This window comes from Theropithecus gelada, chromosome 2 (genome assembly GCF_003255815.1).
Source record: "Theropithecus gelada isolate Dixy chromosome 2, Tgel_1.0, whole genome shotgun sequence".
Lineage (NCBI taxonomy): Eukaryota > Metazoa > Chordata > Mammalia > Primates > Cercopithecidae > Theropithecus > Theropithecus gelada.
The window spans coordinates 33,809,164-33,825,009 of record NC_037669.1 but is presented as its reverse complement, the minus strand read 5'-3'; the positions used below and the strand labels follow the sequence as shown (position 1 = coordinate 33,825,009).

General features: G+C 39.0%; 1 protein-coding gene and 1 pseudogene across 1 annotated transcript in view; one reads left to right on the top strand and one right to left on the bottom strand.

Moving 5' to 3' along the window:
* GRAMD1C (GRAM domain containing 1C) overlaps nt 1-15,846 on the bottom strand; it is a 106,316-nt gene that overhangs the window by 79,766 nt on the left and 10,704 nt on the right. The gene's annotated exons all lie outside the window — the stretch shown is intronic.
* Nucleotides 14,293-14,789, top strand: LOC112619476 (annotated as a pseudogene).

Below are 15,846 nucleotides of genomic sequence, written 5' to 3'. Positions count from 1 at the left end.
ACAACAGTGAGACTCTGTCTCCAAAAAAATTAAAATTAAAATTAAAAATAAAGGAAGTCCTTCAAGCTGCAAGAAAATTATATCATATGATAACTCAAATTCACCAGAAGAAATTAAAACCACCAGAAGTATAAATACATGGGTATTTTTAAAAGACTATGTAAATCTATTTTCTCATTTCTCTCTTAAAATATTAAAAAGACATAAGGGTCGGCCAGGCGCAGCAGCTCACACCTGTAATCCCAGCACTTTGGGAGACCATGGCGGGTGGATCATGAGATCAGGAATTCAAGACCAGTCTGGCCAAGATGGTGAAACCCTGTCTCTACTAAAAATACAAAAATTAGCCGAGCACGGTGGCAGGCGCCTGTAATCCCAGCTACTCAGGAGGCTGAGGCAGGAGAATTGCTTGAATTCACAGGGCGGAGGTTGCAGTGAGCCAAGATCACGCCACTGTACTCCAGCCTGGGCAAGAGTGAGACTCTCTCAAAAAAAAAAAAAAAAAAGACATAAGGGTCTACAAAGCAATAATCATAACACTGTATTGCTGGGTTTATAAGATAATAACGTTAGTTGAAGCAAAGGTTCAATATTTTAGCAGAATTAAATTGGTATGAAGATGAAGAATACTGTACTCTCTCAAGCAATCACTAAAAACAACCCTCAAAAAATTTTAAATCAAAAGGAATTAAAATGCTACCTTAAAAAATATGTATTTGACACATAAAGAAGGGGAACAGAAGAACAAAAGAAGATATAAGACATATGGAACATAAATAGCAAAATGGTTATTTGTAAATCTAACCATATTATAACTACATTCAATGTAAATAGAATAAACACAGAAACAGTCAAAACATAGAACCAACTATATTTTGTCTACAAGAGACACACACCTTAGTTACAAAAACACAACAAGGTTAAAAGCAAAAGGATGAGAAAAAGATATACCATGCAAACAGTAATCACAAGAGAATGTGAGTGGCTATATTACTCTTTAGCTGAAATACTGCTAGACCAAGAGAGATTTCATAATAATAAAAGGGTCGATATATGAGGAAGATAATCATAAATGCATACCACAACAGAGCCCCAAAATGCATGAAGCAAAAATGACAGAACTGTAAGAACAGACCATTCAATACGTTGGAGGTATCAATACCCCATTCTTAATAATTGATAGAAAGACTACACAGAAAACCAGCAAGGATATAAGAGACTTGAACATTTTCCACCAACCACACCTAACTGGCATTTATAAAACACTCCATCCAACAACTGCAAAATACACATTTTTTTCAAACATGCATGGAACATTCTCCAGAACAGACCATATGCTAGGCCACAAAACAAGTTTCAGTAAATTTGAAAGGATTAAAGCCACAAAAACTATGTTCTCTATGAACACAGAATAAAATCAGAGATCAACAACACAAGGACTGGAGCTCAACTTCAAATCATCCTAATCCTTACAAATGGAAGGGACAATTCCAGATTGCTTGACAGCTGTATATGAAAATTCTCCCTGGAAGAACACATCACTCTAGGACTCAAAATGCTGCCACAAAAATAATGGAAAATAGAGAATAAAGGATAAGAGACTGATAATACAGTGAGGAGATCTAACACACGTGTAAACGAAGTCCCAGCAGAAAGTGAGGTAGATGCAGTATTTGAAACAATAAAAAATTTAAAAAAAATTTAACATTTGAAGTTTCTGTCCTCAAAGACCCCAAATTCTTCTTTTCTTGTAGTTCTCTAAAATCGTTTTCGAAAATAGCATCTTCCTATTCTAAGTGATTTGAACACTTTTTTGTGCATATTTATATATGTAAATACAGTAAAACTCAATAAGCCACTATCTTGCAGTCCAAAAATCCTAACAGTTGGCTTCTAATCAAAAATAGTCTGAACAGTCCCAGTGATTCAGTATCTGTGGCACACTCCATAGCCTCACAAGCAGATTTTTTAACGAGGTTTGGTAGCTGCTATGGTTTGAATATGGTTTGTCCCCACCAAAACTCATGTTGAGGCTTGGTCCTCAATGGAATGGTATTGAGAGGTGGTAGGAACTTTAAGAGGTATTTGGGTCATGAGGGATCCCTCATGAAGGACTTATTACCGTCTTGCGGGAGTGCTCTCTGGGTCTGGATTAATTACCAAAAGAGCAGGTTATTATAAAGCAAGGTTGCCTCTCATGTTTTGTCTCTTTCAAATGTGTTCCCACCATGTGATGGCATCGATCATATTATGATGCAACATGAGACCCTGGCCAGATGAGACCACCTGATCTTGAACTTTCCATCCTCCAGAACCATGAGCCAAATAAATCTCCTTTCTATATAAATTACCCAGTCTAGGTGTTCTGTTATAGTAACATAAAACAGACTAAGACAGAAAATTGGTACCAAGAAGTAGGGTTGTTGCTATTACAATACCTGAAAATGTGGTAGCAGCTTTGGAACTGGGCAATGGTTAGAGGCTGGAAGAATTTGGAGGAGCAGGCTAGAAAAAGCCTAGATTGCTATAAATGGGTCATTAACAGAAATTCTGGTGAGGGCTCAGAAAACAAGAAGACTGGGAAAGTCTGGAACTTCTTAGAGATTACTTAAGTGGTTGTGAACAGAACGTCCATAGAAATGTGGACAGTAGAGGCCATTCTGAAGAGGTCTCTGATGGAAATGAGGAATATCTTATTGGGAATTGAACAAAGGTCATTATATAAAATAGCAAAGAACTTGGTGGCATTGTATCCATGTCCTAGGGCTTTGCAGACAGCCAAACCTGAGAGGGCTGAGGGGATTAATGCCATCTTTTGGGAGTGCTCTCTGGGTCTGGATTAATTACCCAAAGAGAATTTAATTACCAAAGCTATAATTTCTGGAAGAAGAAATATCTAAGCAACTTTGTAAAGAAAAAATAAAATAGGCCGGCGCTGTGGCTTGTGCCTGTAATCCCAGCAATTTGGGAGGCCTAAGCGGGCAGATCACTTGAGGTCAGGAGTTCAAGACCAGCCTGGCCAACATGGTGAAACCCCATCTCTACTAAAAATACAAAACTTAGCCAGGCGTGGTGGTGCATGCCTGTAATCCCAGCTACTTGGGAGGCTGAGGCAGGGAGAATCGCTTGAACCCAGGGGGCAGAGGTTGCAGTGAGCCGAGATCGTCCCATTGCACTCCAGCCTGGGTGACAGAGTGAGACTCCATCTCAAAAATAAAATAAAATAAAATACAAGTATCTAGGCAGCAAAGCACTCAACATGCTGCATGGCTGCTTTTAGCCACTTACAGTAAAATGAGAGAGAGAATACTTATTTAAAGACAGAATTTATAATTGAAAGGAAAGCAGAGCATAAAAATTTGGAAAATTCACAGCCTGACCATGTGGTAGAGCATGAAAGAGCATTTTCAGAAGAGGACCTAGAGACTATCTGGAGATTAATATAGCTAAAAGGGACCCTCTGCAGGGGGAGAGGTACAGAGAGCCTCCACTAGAATAATGCTCAGCAGAAATGTGGGGTCAGGGCTACCACTGGGATCCCAAAAGGGTAGAACACTGAGGAGAGTGCAATATCTGCCTGGGAAAGCTACAGGCACCAGTGTGCAGCTGCAACTCATGACAGAAGTGATATGGGCTGCACCTAGCAAAATCATGGAAGCAGGGCTGCTTGAGGCCCGAGTTCCATACCAACGAGGCACTTACTTTAAAAAATTAAGATATAATTCACATACTATAGAATTCATCCTTTTGCAATGTACAAGTCAATGATTTTGGTATACTCACAAAACTGTGCAATCATTACCACTATATAATTCCAGAAAGCTTTTATCATGCCAAAAAGAAATCCTATACCCATTAGCAATTACTCTCCATTTCCCCCTCCACCCAGGTCGTAACAACACGAATCTACTTTCTATCTCTATGGATTTGCTAATTCTGGAAATTTCATATTAATGGAATAGACACAAAGTGCATATCATTGATTGCACTATTGTGGCCCTTTGTGTCTGTAGCCTATCACCCACCATTATGTAGGTATTCAAGGTTCATCTATGTTGCAGCATGAATCATTACTTCATTCTAGTTTATAGATGAAAAATATTTCATTATACAAATATACTACATTTTATCTATGCATTCATCAATTGATTAATGTTTGGGTTGTTTCAACTTTCTGCTTATTATGAATAATGCTGTTACGAATATTCATGTAAAAATGTTTATGTGAACATACTTAAATTCTCTGGGGTATATACCTAAGAGAAGAATTGCTGGGTCATATAGTAACTCTGTTTAAATTTTTAGGAAGTGCCAAACCATTTTCCAAAATGCCTGTACCATTTTACATTCCCACCAGCAATGTATGAGAGTTTTAACTTCACCACATCCTCACCAAATCTAATGTCTATCTTTCTTACTACAGCCATCCAAATGGGTGTAAAATGACATTTCCATCATAGTACTGAATTGCATTTACCTTATAACTATTGATGTCGGACATGTTTCCATGTGTTTATTGGGTATTTGTATGCCTCGGGAGAAATGTCTATTCACATTTTGGCCATTTTTAATTGGTTTGTCTTTTTATTCAGCTGTAAGAGTTCTTTATACATTCTAGTACAAGTCCCTTATCCAATATTTGATTTGTGGATATTTTCTCATCCTGCGGGTGATCTTTTCATTTTTTTAATGAACTCCTTGAAGCACAGAAATTTTTATTTTTTATTTTTTAGAAATGGGGTCTCACTTTGTTGCCCAGGATGGAGGGCAGTGGCTATCCCCAGGCACGATCATAGCACAATGCAGCCTCAAACTCCTGGCCTCAAGCGAACTCCCACCTCAGCCTCCTAAGTAGCTGGGAAGACAGGCACACACCACCAAACATGGCTCTATTTTAATGAGGTCCAATTTATCTATTTTTTCTTTTGTCACTTGAGATTTTCAAGTCATATCTAAGAAATGATTACCTAATCCAAATTTCATGAAGATTTAAACCTATGTTTTCTTCCAAGAGTTTTAGTTTTAGCTCTCACGTGTAGGTCTATGATAAATTTCAAGTGGATTCTTGTATATGGTGTGAAGTAAGGGTCCAAATTCATTCCTTTGCATGTGTATATCTAGTTGTATCATTTGTGGAAAAGACTATTCTTTCCCTCATTAAGATGTTTTGACACTCAAAAATCAATTGATCATAAACTTGAGTTTATTTCTGAACTCTCAATTCTACTCCACTAACACATGAGTCTATTTTTTTTTTTTTTTTTTTTTTTTTTTTGAGATGGAGTTTCGCTCTTGTTGCCCAGGCTAGAGTGCAGTGGTGCGATCTCAGCTCACTGGATCCTCCGCCTCCCAGGTTCAAGCGATTCTCCTGCTTTAGCCTCCCATGTAGCTGGGATTACAGGTGCCTGCCACCATGCCCAGCTAAATTTTTGTATTTTTAGTAGAGACGGAGTTTCACCATGTTGGCCAGGCTGGTCTTGAACTCCTGCCCTCAGGTGATCCACCTGCCTCGGACTCCCAAAGTGCTAGAATTACAGGCGTGAGCCACTACGCCCAGCCCATAAGTCTATTTTTATGCCATCCACACTATCTTGATTATTGTAGCTTTGTAGTAATCAATGAAATTAGGAAGTGTACATCTTCCAATAGAGGCGTGGGTACTGCTTGTCCATTTCTACAAAAGAAGCCCACTTGAATTTTGACAGGATAGTGTTGAATCTATAGATTAGTCTAAGGAGTATTGCCATCATTAACAACAAAAAGCCTCCCAATCCATGAATATGGGATGCCTTTCCAATTATTAATGTCTTTTTAAAAGTCTTTCAATAAAGTTTTGTCATTTTTTGGCCGGGCGCGGTGGCTCAAGCCTGTAATCCCGGCACTTTGGGAGGCCGAGACAGGTGGATCACGAGGTCAGGAGATCGAGACCATCCTGGCAAACACGGTGAAACCCCGTCTCTACTAAAAAAAAAAAATACAAAAAACTAGCAGGCGAGGTGGCGTGCGCCTGTAGTCCCAGCTACTCGGGAGGCTGAGGCAGGAGAATGGCGTAAACCCGGGAGGTGGAGCTTGTAGTGAGCTGAGATCCGGCCACTGCACTCCAGCATGGGTGACAAAGTGAGACTCCGTCTCAAAAAAAAAAAAAAAAGTTTTGTCATTTTCACTGTACAAGTATTACACATCTTTTGTTAAATTTATGCCTATCTTGGCCGGGCGCAGTGGCTCACACCTGTAATCTCAGCACTTTGGGAGTCCAAAGCAGGCAGATCATGAGGTCAGGAGTTTGAGACCAGCCTGACCAACATGGTGAAACCCTGTCTCTACTAAAAATACAAAAATTAGCCAGGCGTGGTGGCACGCAGCTGTAATCCCAGCTACTCAAGAGGCTGAGGCAGGACGATCACTTGAACCCAGGAGGAAGAGGTTGCAGTGAGCTAAGATTGCATCACTACACTCCAGCCTGGGCGACAGAGCAAGACTCTGTCTCAAAAAAAAAAAAAATTCCTATTTTATTCATTTGATACCACTGTAAATGGAATTGTTTTCTTAATTTCATGTTAAGGATATTCACTGCTAGTGTATAGAATTACAATTAGTTTTAGTTTTGGAATCAAGGTAATACTGGCTTCACAGAATAATCTGGGAAGTGTTGCCTCCTTTTCTGGTTTTTTGAAGAGTTTTTGAAGGATTTGTGTTCATTGTTCTTTAAACATTTGGTAGAATATACCAGTAAAGTCATCTGGTCCTGAGCTTTTCTTAGTGAAAAGTTAGTTGCTGTTGTTGTCATTTTAATTTTGAGGATTGACGGTTTCTTTGGTTTTTGTTTTTTTACTAATTCAATCTCTTTCCTTGTCATAGGTCTATTAAGATTTTCTCTTTCTTCTTGAGTCTGTTTCAGTAATTTGTGTATTTTGTGGAAATATGCCTAGTTCATCTAGGTTCTCTAAGGTATTTCAAAGCATATTAAAACCTAATAACATCAACTGTCCTGGAACATTACCAAAATAGACTATATAATCAGCCATACCTCAACAAATTTAAGAGAACCGAAACCATACAGTGTACATTTTCTGACTATAATAAAATCAAACTAGAAATCAATAATAGAAAAATAGCTCAAAATCTCCAAACACTTGGAAACTAAACAACACACTTCTAGATAATCCATCGAGAGTCAAAGGTCAAAGAGAAAGTCTCAAGGGAAATAAAATAACACACTGAACTGATGAAAATTAAAATATTAATGTAACATATCAAAATTTGTGGGACACAGCTAAAGATGAGAGAGAAATTTATAGCACTAAATGCCCACATTAGAAAAAAAGGAAAAGTCTGAAATAATCTAAGCATCCAACTCAAGAACTTAGAAGAGAAAGAGTAAAATAAACCCAGTTCAAGCAAATGTAAATAAAAAAAGAGCGGAAATCAGTGAAATTAAAACAAAAACAATGGAGAATATCAATAAAACAAAGAGCTGATTCTTTAAAAATAATGAAATTGATAAAATCTCTAGCAAGACTGACCAAAAAGAGAGAGAAGACACAAACCACCAATATCAGGAATAAAACAGGGTCAGCACCGTAGACAGAACTCAAAAGGATATAGCAAAATACTATAAAGAACTCCACACATGTAATGAGGCCGGGCACAGTGGCTCACACCTGTAATCTTAAACACTTTGGGAGGCCGAGGAGGGTGGGTCACCTAAGGTCAGAAGTTCAAGACTACCCTGGCCAACATGGTAAAATCCCATCTCTACTAAAAACACAAAATCCCAGCTAGTAAAATACAAAGGTAGCTGGAAGGCCAGGCACAGTGGCTCATACCTATAATCCCAGCACTTTGGGAGGTTGAGGCGGTGGATCACGAGGTCAGGGGATCAAGAACATCCTGGCCAACATGGTGAAACCCTGTCTCTACTAAAATACAAAAAATTAGCCAGGTGTGGTGGAGCACGCCTGTAGTCTCAGCTACTCAGGAGGCTAAGGCAGGGGAATTACTTGAACCTGGAAGCCAGGGGTTGCAGTGAGCCGAGATCGCACCACTGCAACTCCAGCCTGGTGACAGATTAAGACTCTGTCTCAAAAAAAAAAAAAAGTAACTTGGATTACAGGCATGTACCTGTAATCCCACCTACTTGGGAGGCTGAGGCATGAGAATCACTTGAACCTGGGAGGTGGAGGCTGCAGTGAGCTGAGATCGTGCCGCTGCACTATAGCCTGGGCAACAGAGTGAGACTCTGTCTCAAAAACAAAACAAACAAAAGAACTCTACACATGTAAATATGACAATTTAGATGAAATTGATTATCAAAAAACACAAACCACCATTACAAATTAAGGAAATTAAGTTCACAATTTAAAATTTCCCAAGAAAGAAATCTCCAGGTCCAGAAAGTTTTACTGGAGAATTCTACAAAACATTAAAAAAACTAATTCTATACAATCTCTCCAAAAAACAGAACAAGAGGGAGCACTTCCCAGTTCATTGTATGAAGCTAGTATTACCCCGATACCAAACCAGCTAAAGACATTTCAAAAAACAGAAAATTACAGAACAATATCCCTCATGTATGTAGATAAAAAATCCTTAACAAAATATTAGCAAATAGAATTCAGCCATAAATAAAAAGAATTATATAACATGACCAAGTGGAGTTTATTCCAGCATCCAAGGCTGGTTCAATATTCAAAAATCAATCAATGTAACCCACCATATTAACATGCTTTTAAAAATTACACAATCATATCACTTGTTATAGGAATAATATTTGACAAAATTCAACATCTATTTGTGATACAAATTCTTAAAAAATAGGAATACAGGCTGGACACGGTGGCTCACACCTGTAATCCCAGCACTTTGGGAGGCCGAGGTGGACAGATCACCTGAGGTCAGGAGTTTAAGACCATCCTGGCCAACATGGCAAAACCCCATCTCTACTAAAAAATACAAAAATTAGCTGGGTGCGGTGGCAGGCGCCTATAATCCCAGCTACTCGGGAGGCTGAGACAAGGAGAACTGCTTGAACCTGGGAGACAGAGGTTGCAGTGAGCCAAGATCACACCACTGAACTCCAGCCAGGGTGACAGAGCAAGGCTGTCTCAAAAAACAAATTTTTTTTAAAGTGTTAATTCTATATAAGAGGGGAAAATGTTTAAAGCTGATTCAGAGGTCAATACACCACACCATTTTCCCCTTCTTCCAACCACTTACCTTTAGGCCACTTTACTTACTCACATCTTCTCCAGAGAAATAATGCAATTAAAATCACTTAATTATTATTACTATTATTTTATTATTATTATTATTATTTTCTGAGACAGAGTCTCACTCTGTCGCCCAGGCTGGAGTACAATGGTGTGATCTTGGCTCACTGCAACCTCCATCTCCTGGGTTCAAGCAATTCTCCCACCTCAGCCTCCCGAGTAGCTGGGATTACAGGAGCGCACCACCATGCCCAGCTAATTTTTTAATTTTTATTAGAGAGGGCGTTTTGCCATGTTGGCCAGGCTGATCTCGCACTCCTGGCCTCAACAGATCTGCCCACCTTGGCCTCCCAAAGTGCTGGGATTACAGGCATGAGCCACCATGTCTGGCCAAAATCACTTAATTATTGATCAAAGTATTACTAAGGTGATAGAAAGTCACTCTCCCATGTAGCTCATAGGATTCAGTGTAACTGTTTTTGTTTTGTTTTGTTTTTTGTTTGTTTTTGAGATGGAGTTTTGCTCTTGTTACCCAGGCTGGACTGCAATGGCATGATCTCAATTCACTGCAACCTCCACCTGCCAGGTTCAAGCAATTCTCCTGCCTCAGCCTCCCAAATAGCTGGGATTACAGGCATGCGCCACCACACCCAGCTAATTTTGTATTTTTAGTAGAGACAGGGTTTCTCCAAGTTGGTCAGGCTGGTCTCAAACTCCCGACCTCAGGTGATCCGCCCGCCTCGGCCTCCCAAATTGCTGGGATTACAGCCATGAGCCACCATGCCCCTCTCAGTGTCACTGTTTTAAAGTGCACAGATCGTATCTAATAAAGGTTTTTTGGAAAGGCAGGTAGAGCTAGAAATTTTGTATTATCTTAGATTTGTTTTTTATGTGCTATTTAAATATCTCATTGCCCTAGATAATCAAACGGCTATACTTAGGTTGAAGACTTAATAAATATCCCAGTAACATATCACTGTTCTAGTTAATTTCCATATTCTCTATGTCATTTATTAAATATGTTAATTTATTGGTAAAGCAATTTCTTAGTAGTTTTTTCCTCCAAAAGATTTTTTTCATGTTGATATGGTGATCTTTAAAAAAGTATATATGTTTTTAATGAAACATGCATTTTCTTCCTTTGGGCCTTCTTTAAATAACCATAAGTCAAATTTTACAATGGAAGATTAGGACAACAGTCCAAAAGCTGGTACTTTAGTCAGGTTTTTGCCCTTACATTGTACTTTTAATGACCTTAGCAACCCCCACCTTGCAAATCCAATGGCCAACTCTCATGGTGCACCTAACTCAACCTAGCACAGTAGATCACTGTCCTTGAAAGGCTTCCTTCACTTGCCTTTGAGGACACCACGCTTTTTAAGATTTTCTTCTATCTCCTAACCAAATCTCTGTTTCTTTTGCCACTTTCTGCTCCACCACCTGAAGTTTTGAACACTGGAGAGTCCACTTCTCTTCTCTATCCATATTTTCTCCCTAAGTGATCTGATCCAGTCTTCATAAGTCTGTCTTTAAGTATCATGCCTACTCGAAACTTCTCAATTTACTTCTGGCTCCAATCTTTCCCCTAAGATTCGAGTAGTACATTCAATAGCCCACCTGACCTTTCTATCCATATATCAAATATGCATTGCCGCCTCAGTTACAAAAAAAACTCTTCATTTCTCCACATGCCAGAACCTGCTTCTCTCTGTCTTTTCTTCTCCTAAATGGCACTTCCATGTACCCAGTTGCACTGACCAGAAACCTAGGAATAATTATCCCTGATCTTTCTTGTTCCCTCGCTGACCATAGCAATCCCTTCAGCAGGCTATTTGTCAAGTAAGACAATCTCATTCTGGCCTCAGGGCCTTTCCATAGAACACCACTGCCCTTTCCCTTCCCTCCCAGGATTCACTGGTGGTCTCCCTCTCTCACCCACCCCCACCATTTAAGCCTCTCTCTAATGGCACTTCCTCAGAGAAGCTATTCCTGACCATCCTAACTAAAAATGCTACTCCCTCCCAAGTTATTCTCTACACCTTTACATTCTTTTGTTGTCTTCATAGCTTCTATCACTACCTGATATAGTACATGTTCGTTTATTTATATACTGTCCAGCTGCCATTCTGTTGCCAGATCCAGGGTGGTAGAGAGGCTATCCTGTTCACTTAGAACATTCTCGTGCATAGAAGACACTCTAATAAACGAATAAATAAGACCATTCATTTCTTAATTCATGTATATCTACCTTTGCCACTTTTAAGATAAAAATGTCTCTGCTCACATACTTTTTAATTTATCCTGTGAGCAGCTCACTGCAATTCCTGATTATGGAACCCTTCCTCTTGAGTGAAAATGTTTCATGCACATTCTCTTTGAATATTGCCTCTTGCTCATACTCTGTATTCATCTTCTGAAATTGCTATAAGATTCATAATGGACTTCTCTACTATTTCCTTTACATCTTAAACTGCTCTGTTTCACACTTTCTCTCTTTATCTCTCAGTGATACAATTTGAGTAATTTCCTAATGCGTATATATCTTTCAGTTTACTGATCTCTCTTTGGTGTCCATTTCCCAAGCCCTCTGCATTAATTACTATTCTTTCAATGACATATTTTTCATTTCCAGAAGCTGTATTTGATTATTTTGTCAAATCTGCCTGGTGTTCTCGAGAATTTCCTATCCATTTATAATACTTTTAATTCCTTCTATTGTCTTTACAATAGCATATGACTTTTATAGTCTTTATTTGGTATAGTTTTATTATATGAAGTTTTGAAGGGTCAAATACGCTATTTATTGAATCTCTTTCTGCTCACTTATAGAGTACTAAATCCAAGCCCCAAAACTTCATGAGAGATGGACTACATTTAGAGATGGATTATAGTTACACATTCTCAGGAGAAACTACCCCCACTCCCACCCTAAGCCCGGGTTTAGACAGACAAGCTTCCTTGTCTTCAACCTGTGGATGTAGTGGATTTTTTTGGTCTGTATTTCACAGAGGGTATGGGAGTCTGGCTTTATAAACAGTTCTCAGTTCCAGCTCACACAAGTTCAAGGTATCTCCTATCTCCTATCACAGCATGGCCAGTAATGCTGAGCAAATTCCTCAGGGGTACCTCAGCATTAGCTCAGGGGCTTACAACTCTGGTAATCAGTTCCCTCTTTTTTTTTTTTTTAATCCCTTAGGCGTATTTCCCTTGCTGTTTTGTGAGCCAAGACATGCATTATTTAAAAAAAAGTTTGAAACATTTCATCCAGCATTGCTAGGTACCTTTAGCAGAAGAGCATTTAAATAGTCCCCTTCTCATTTTGCTGGAAGTGTTGGTTTTTATTCCTTTACAATTTAACCTAAAGCTGTTAAAAGACATCTAGGTTTATCAAGCAGCATCTTAACTATACTTAAAATTTTTCAAATCGAATAAAATGTTTTTTTAATCCAACATAAATTAGAAAATGAGTTTATTATTTTTTATCAGTCACCAAAGTAAAAATCTGAAATCTCCTTTATAAGCTTGAATAAATCCAAGACATGTTGTTGTGGAGGACAACATGATTACAGGAATCCTATTCTCCCCAGTTGCCAAAGTATGTTACAAGCATACTAATTAATCCTCTTGGGATTTTTTTTAATAGTACAACATTAATTAATCCTTACTACGTATGTATAAATCAGATTTGTGGCAAAAAATTAAACCAGTTTTATCCCCTACTTCTAAGTAGAAAAATTTACTTATAAATAATGTGACCAGGATAAGTTACTGATAAAGTACAGAATAGGCCAGAAGTGGTGCTACGCGCCTCTCATCCCAGCTACTCGGGAGGCTGAGGCACTTGAGCCCAGGAGGCAGAGGTTGCAGTGGGCCAAGATCATGCCACTGCACTCCAGCCTGGGTGACAGAGTGAGACTGTGCCTCAAATAAATAAATAAATAAATAAATAAAGTATAGAATAAAGACTTCTGATTTTTTGCACAGTTAAAGAAAACTTGGCCAGGCGCAGTGGTTCAGGCCTGCAATCCCAGCACTTTGGGAGGCTGAGGTGGATGGATCACCTGAGGTCAGGAGCTGGAGACCAGCCTGGCTCACATGGTGAAACCCTATCTCTACTAAAAAATATATAAATTAGCCCAGTTGGTGGCGCCCGCCTGTAGTCCCAAGTACTCAGGAGGGTCAGGCAGGAGAATCACTTGAACTCAGGAGGTGGAGGTTTCAGTGAGCTGAGATCACAGCACTGCACTCCAGCCTGGGCAACAGAGTGATGAAAGAAAGGAAGAAAGGAAGAAAACTTGACTATTACCTAGAAAAATTCAAATATAAATATTTTCTATTAAAACCTAAGTATACTAGTTGTTCTTTGCATATATGTAGATAATGCTTGAAAATCTGTTTATTCTTAAAATGTTTTAAAACAAAAAAATACAAGAAATAATCAATTTGAACTCTCATCTTTTTTAAAATTCTCCTACTCCATCTTTTTTTCTACTTCCCTTCCTAAATCAAAGACCTGCGGAATCTGAGATCTCCTATCTTCTTTATGCACACTTTTCAAGATTTTCTAATAAACAATTATTCAAAGAAGAACACACAAAGGACCCCTGAGCAAACTTAATTTTAGTTACGCATTTCAGAAAACTTTACAAATCCCTCCACTTTAAAATTACAATGATTAGCTAAATCTGCTATTAAAGAAGTAAGTATAGGCCCGGCGCAGTGGTTCATGCCTGTAATCCCAGCACTTTGGGAGGCCGAGGCGGGCGGATCACGAGGTCAGGAGATCGAGACCACCCTGGCCAACACGGTGAAACCCCGTCTCTACTAAAAATACAAAAAATTAGCGAGTGTGGTGGCATGCGCCTGCAGTCCCAGTTACTCGGGAGGATGAGGCAGGGGAATGGCGTGAACCCGGGAGGTGGAGTTTGCAGTAAGCTGAGATCGCGCCACTGCACTCCAACCTGGGCGACAGAGCGAGACTCCATCTCAAATAAATAAATAAATAAATAAATAAATAAATAAATAAATAAATAAAGTAAGTATAGCCTTTCCAGCCCCAGCCCCGGACCCTACAGCTGCAGAGATGTTCATGCCTAGGAAGAACCAGATTGCCATTTATGAACTCCTTTTTAAGGAGGGAGTTATGGTGGCCAAGAAGGATGTCCACATGCCTAAATACCCGGAGCTGGCAGACAAGAATGTGCCCAACCTTCATGTCATGAAGGCCATGCAGTCTCTCAAGTCCCGAGGCTACAAGAAGGAACAGTTTGCCTGAAGACATTTCTACTGGTACCTTACCAATGAGGGCATCTAGTATCTCTGTGATTACCTTTATCTGCCCCAGAGATTGTGCCTGCCACCCTACGCTGCAGCCGTCCAGAGACTGGCAGGCCTCGGCCTAAAGGTCTGGAGGGTGAGCGACCTGCAAGACTCACAAAAGGGGAAGTTGACAGAGATACCTACAGATGGAGTACTCTGCCCCCTGGTGCCGACAAAAAAGTCGAGGTTGGGGCTGGGTCAGCAACCGAATTCCAGTTTAAAGGCAGATTTGGTTGTGAACATGGTCAGACACCTCAGTAAAAATGGAGAGGATTATTTTGCATTGAATAAACTTACAGCAAAAAAAAAAAAAGAAGTATATACAATTGACAAATATTTTTAAAGAACTTAATATTAATGAAATATCAAAGCACAAAAGAATATATAATATTAACTACCTTATCCAAAGCACTATTACTTCTATTAAAAAATCCCAGGTAAGTATGTCATCTTCTGAACATACACAATGAATAATCTCAAAGGCTATTTTCTACTCCCAATGGTTGCTTACTCTAGATCACTAACAGAAGTTGCACTAAACAAATACCTCTGCTGCAGATCTCTGTCTGCCTTGCCTCTGCGATCTTAATCCACATGGAATATACTATTACTCTAGCCAAGAAGAAAATAAGTCTTTCTTTTTAAGGGTTTTTTTGTTTGTTTTACCTTTTACTATATATTTTTTTTACCAAGTTAATGGGCAAAAGCATAAATATTTGCCATTAACTGTATTTTAAATTTCATTGCATCATTTCACATAATTTTTATTGTTTCATTAGGGTTTAAAAGGTAATAATAAAACTCACTTCCCACATACTAGAATTAATTTTTTTTTTTTTTTGAGACAGTGTCTCTCTCTGTTGCCTAATCTGCAGTGCAGTGGCATGATCACAGTGCACCATAACCTCAAATCCTGGACCTAAGCAATCCTTCCATGTCAGCCTCCCAAGTGGCTGGGACTACAGGTGCAAGCCACCACAGCCAGCTAATATTTATTTTGTTTTGTTGAGATGGGGGTCTTACTATGTTGCTCAGGTTGATTTCAAACTCCTGGCCTCAAGTGATCCTCCCACTTTGGCCTCCCAAAGTGTTGGGATTATAAGCATGAGCCACAATGTTTGGCCCAATATTTTAAAATAAAAAAATGAAACAAATACAACAACTAAGATTCCTATCTTTATACTACAGAATTGAAATAGAAAATCTGAAAATCTGAAGCCGTTGCTCACTATCAATAGCCATGGAGAGTTCATCCTTATTATTTAAATTAGTCTTACTGTCAGAAAGGCACTTATTAGCCAATCTGTTAAACAGAGTG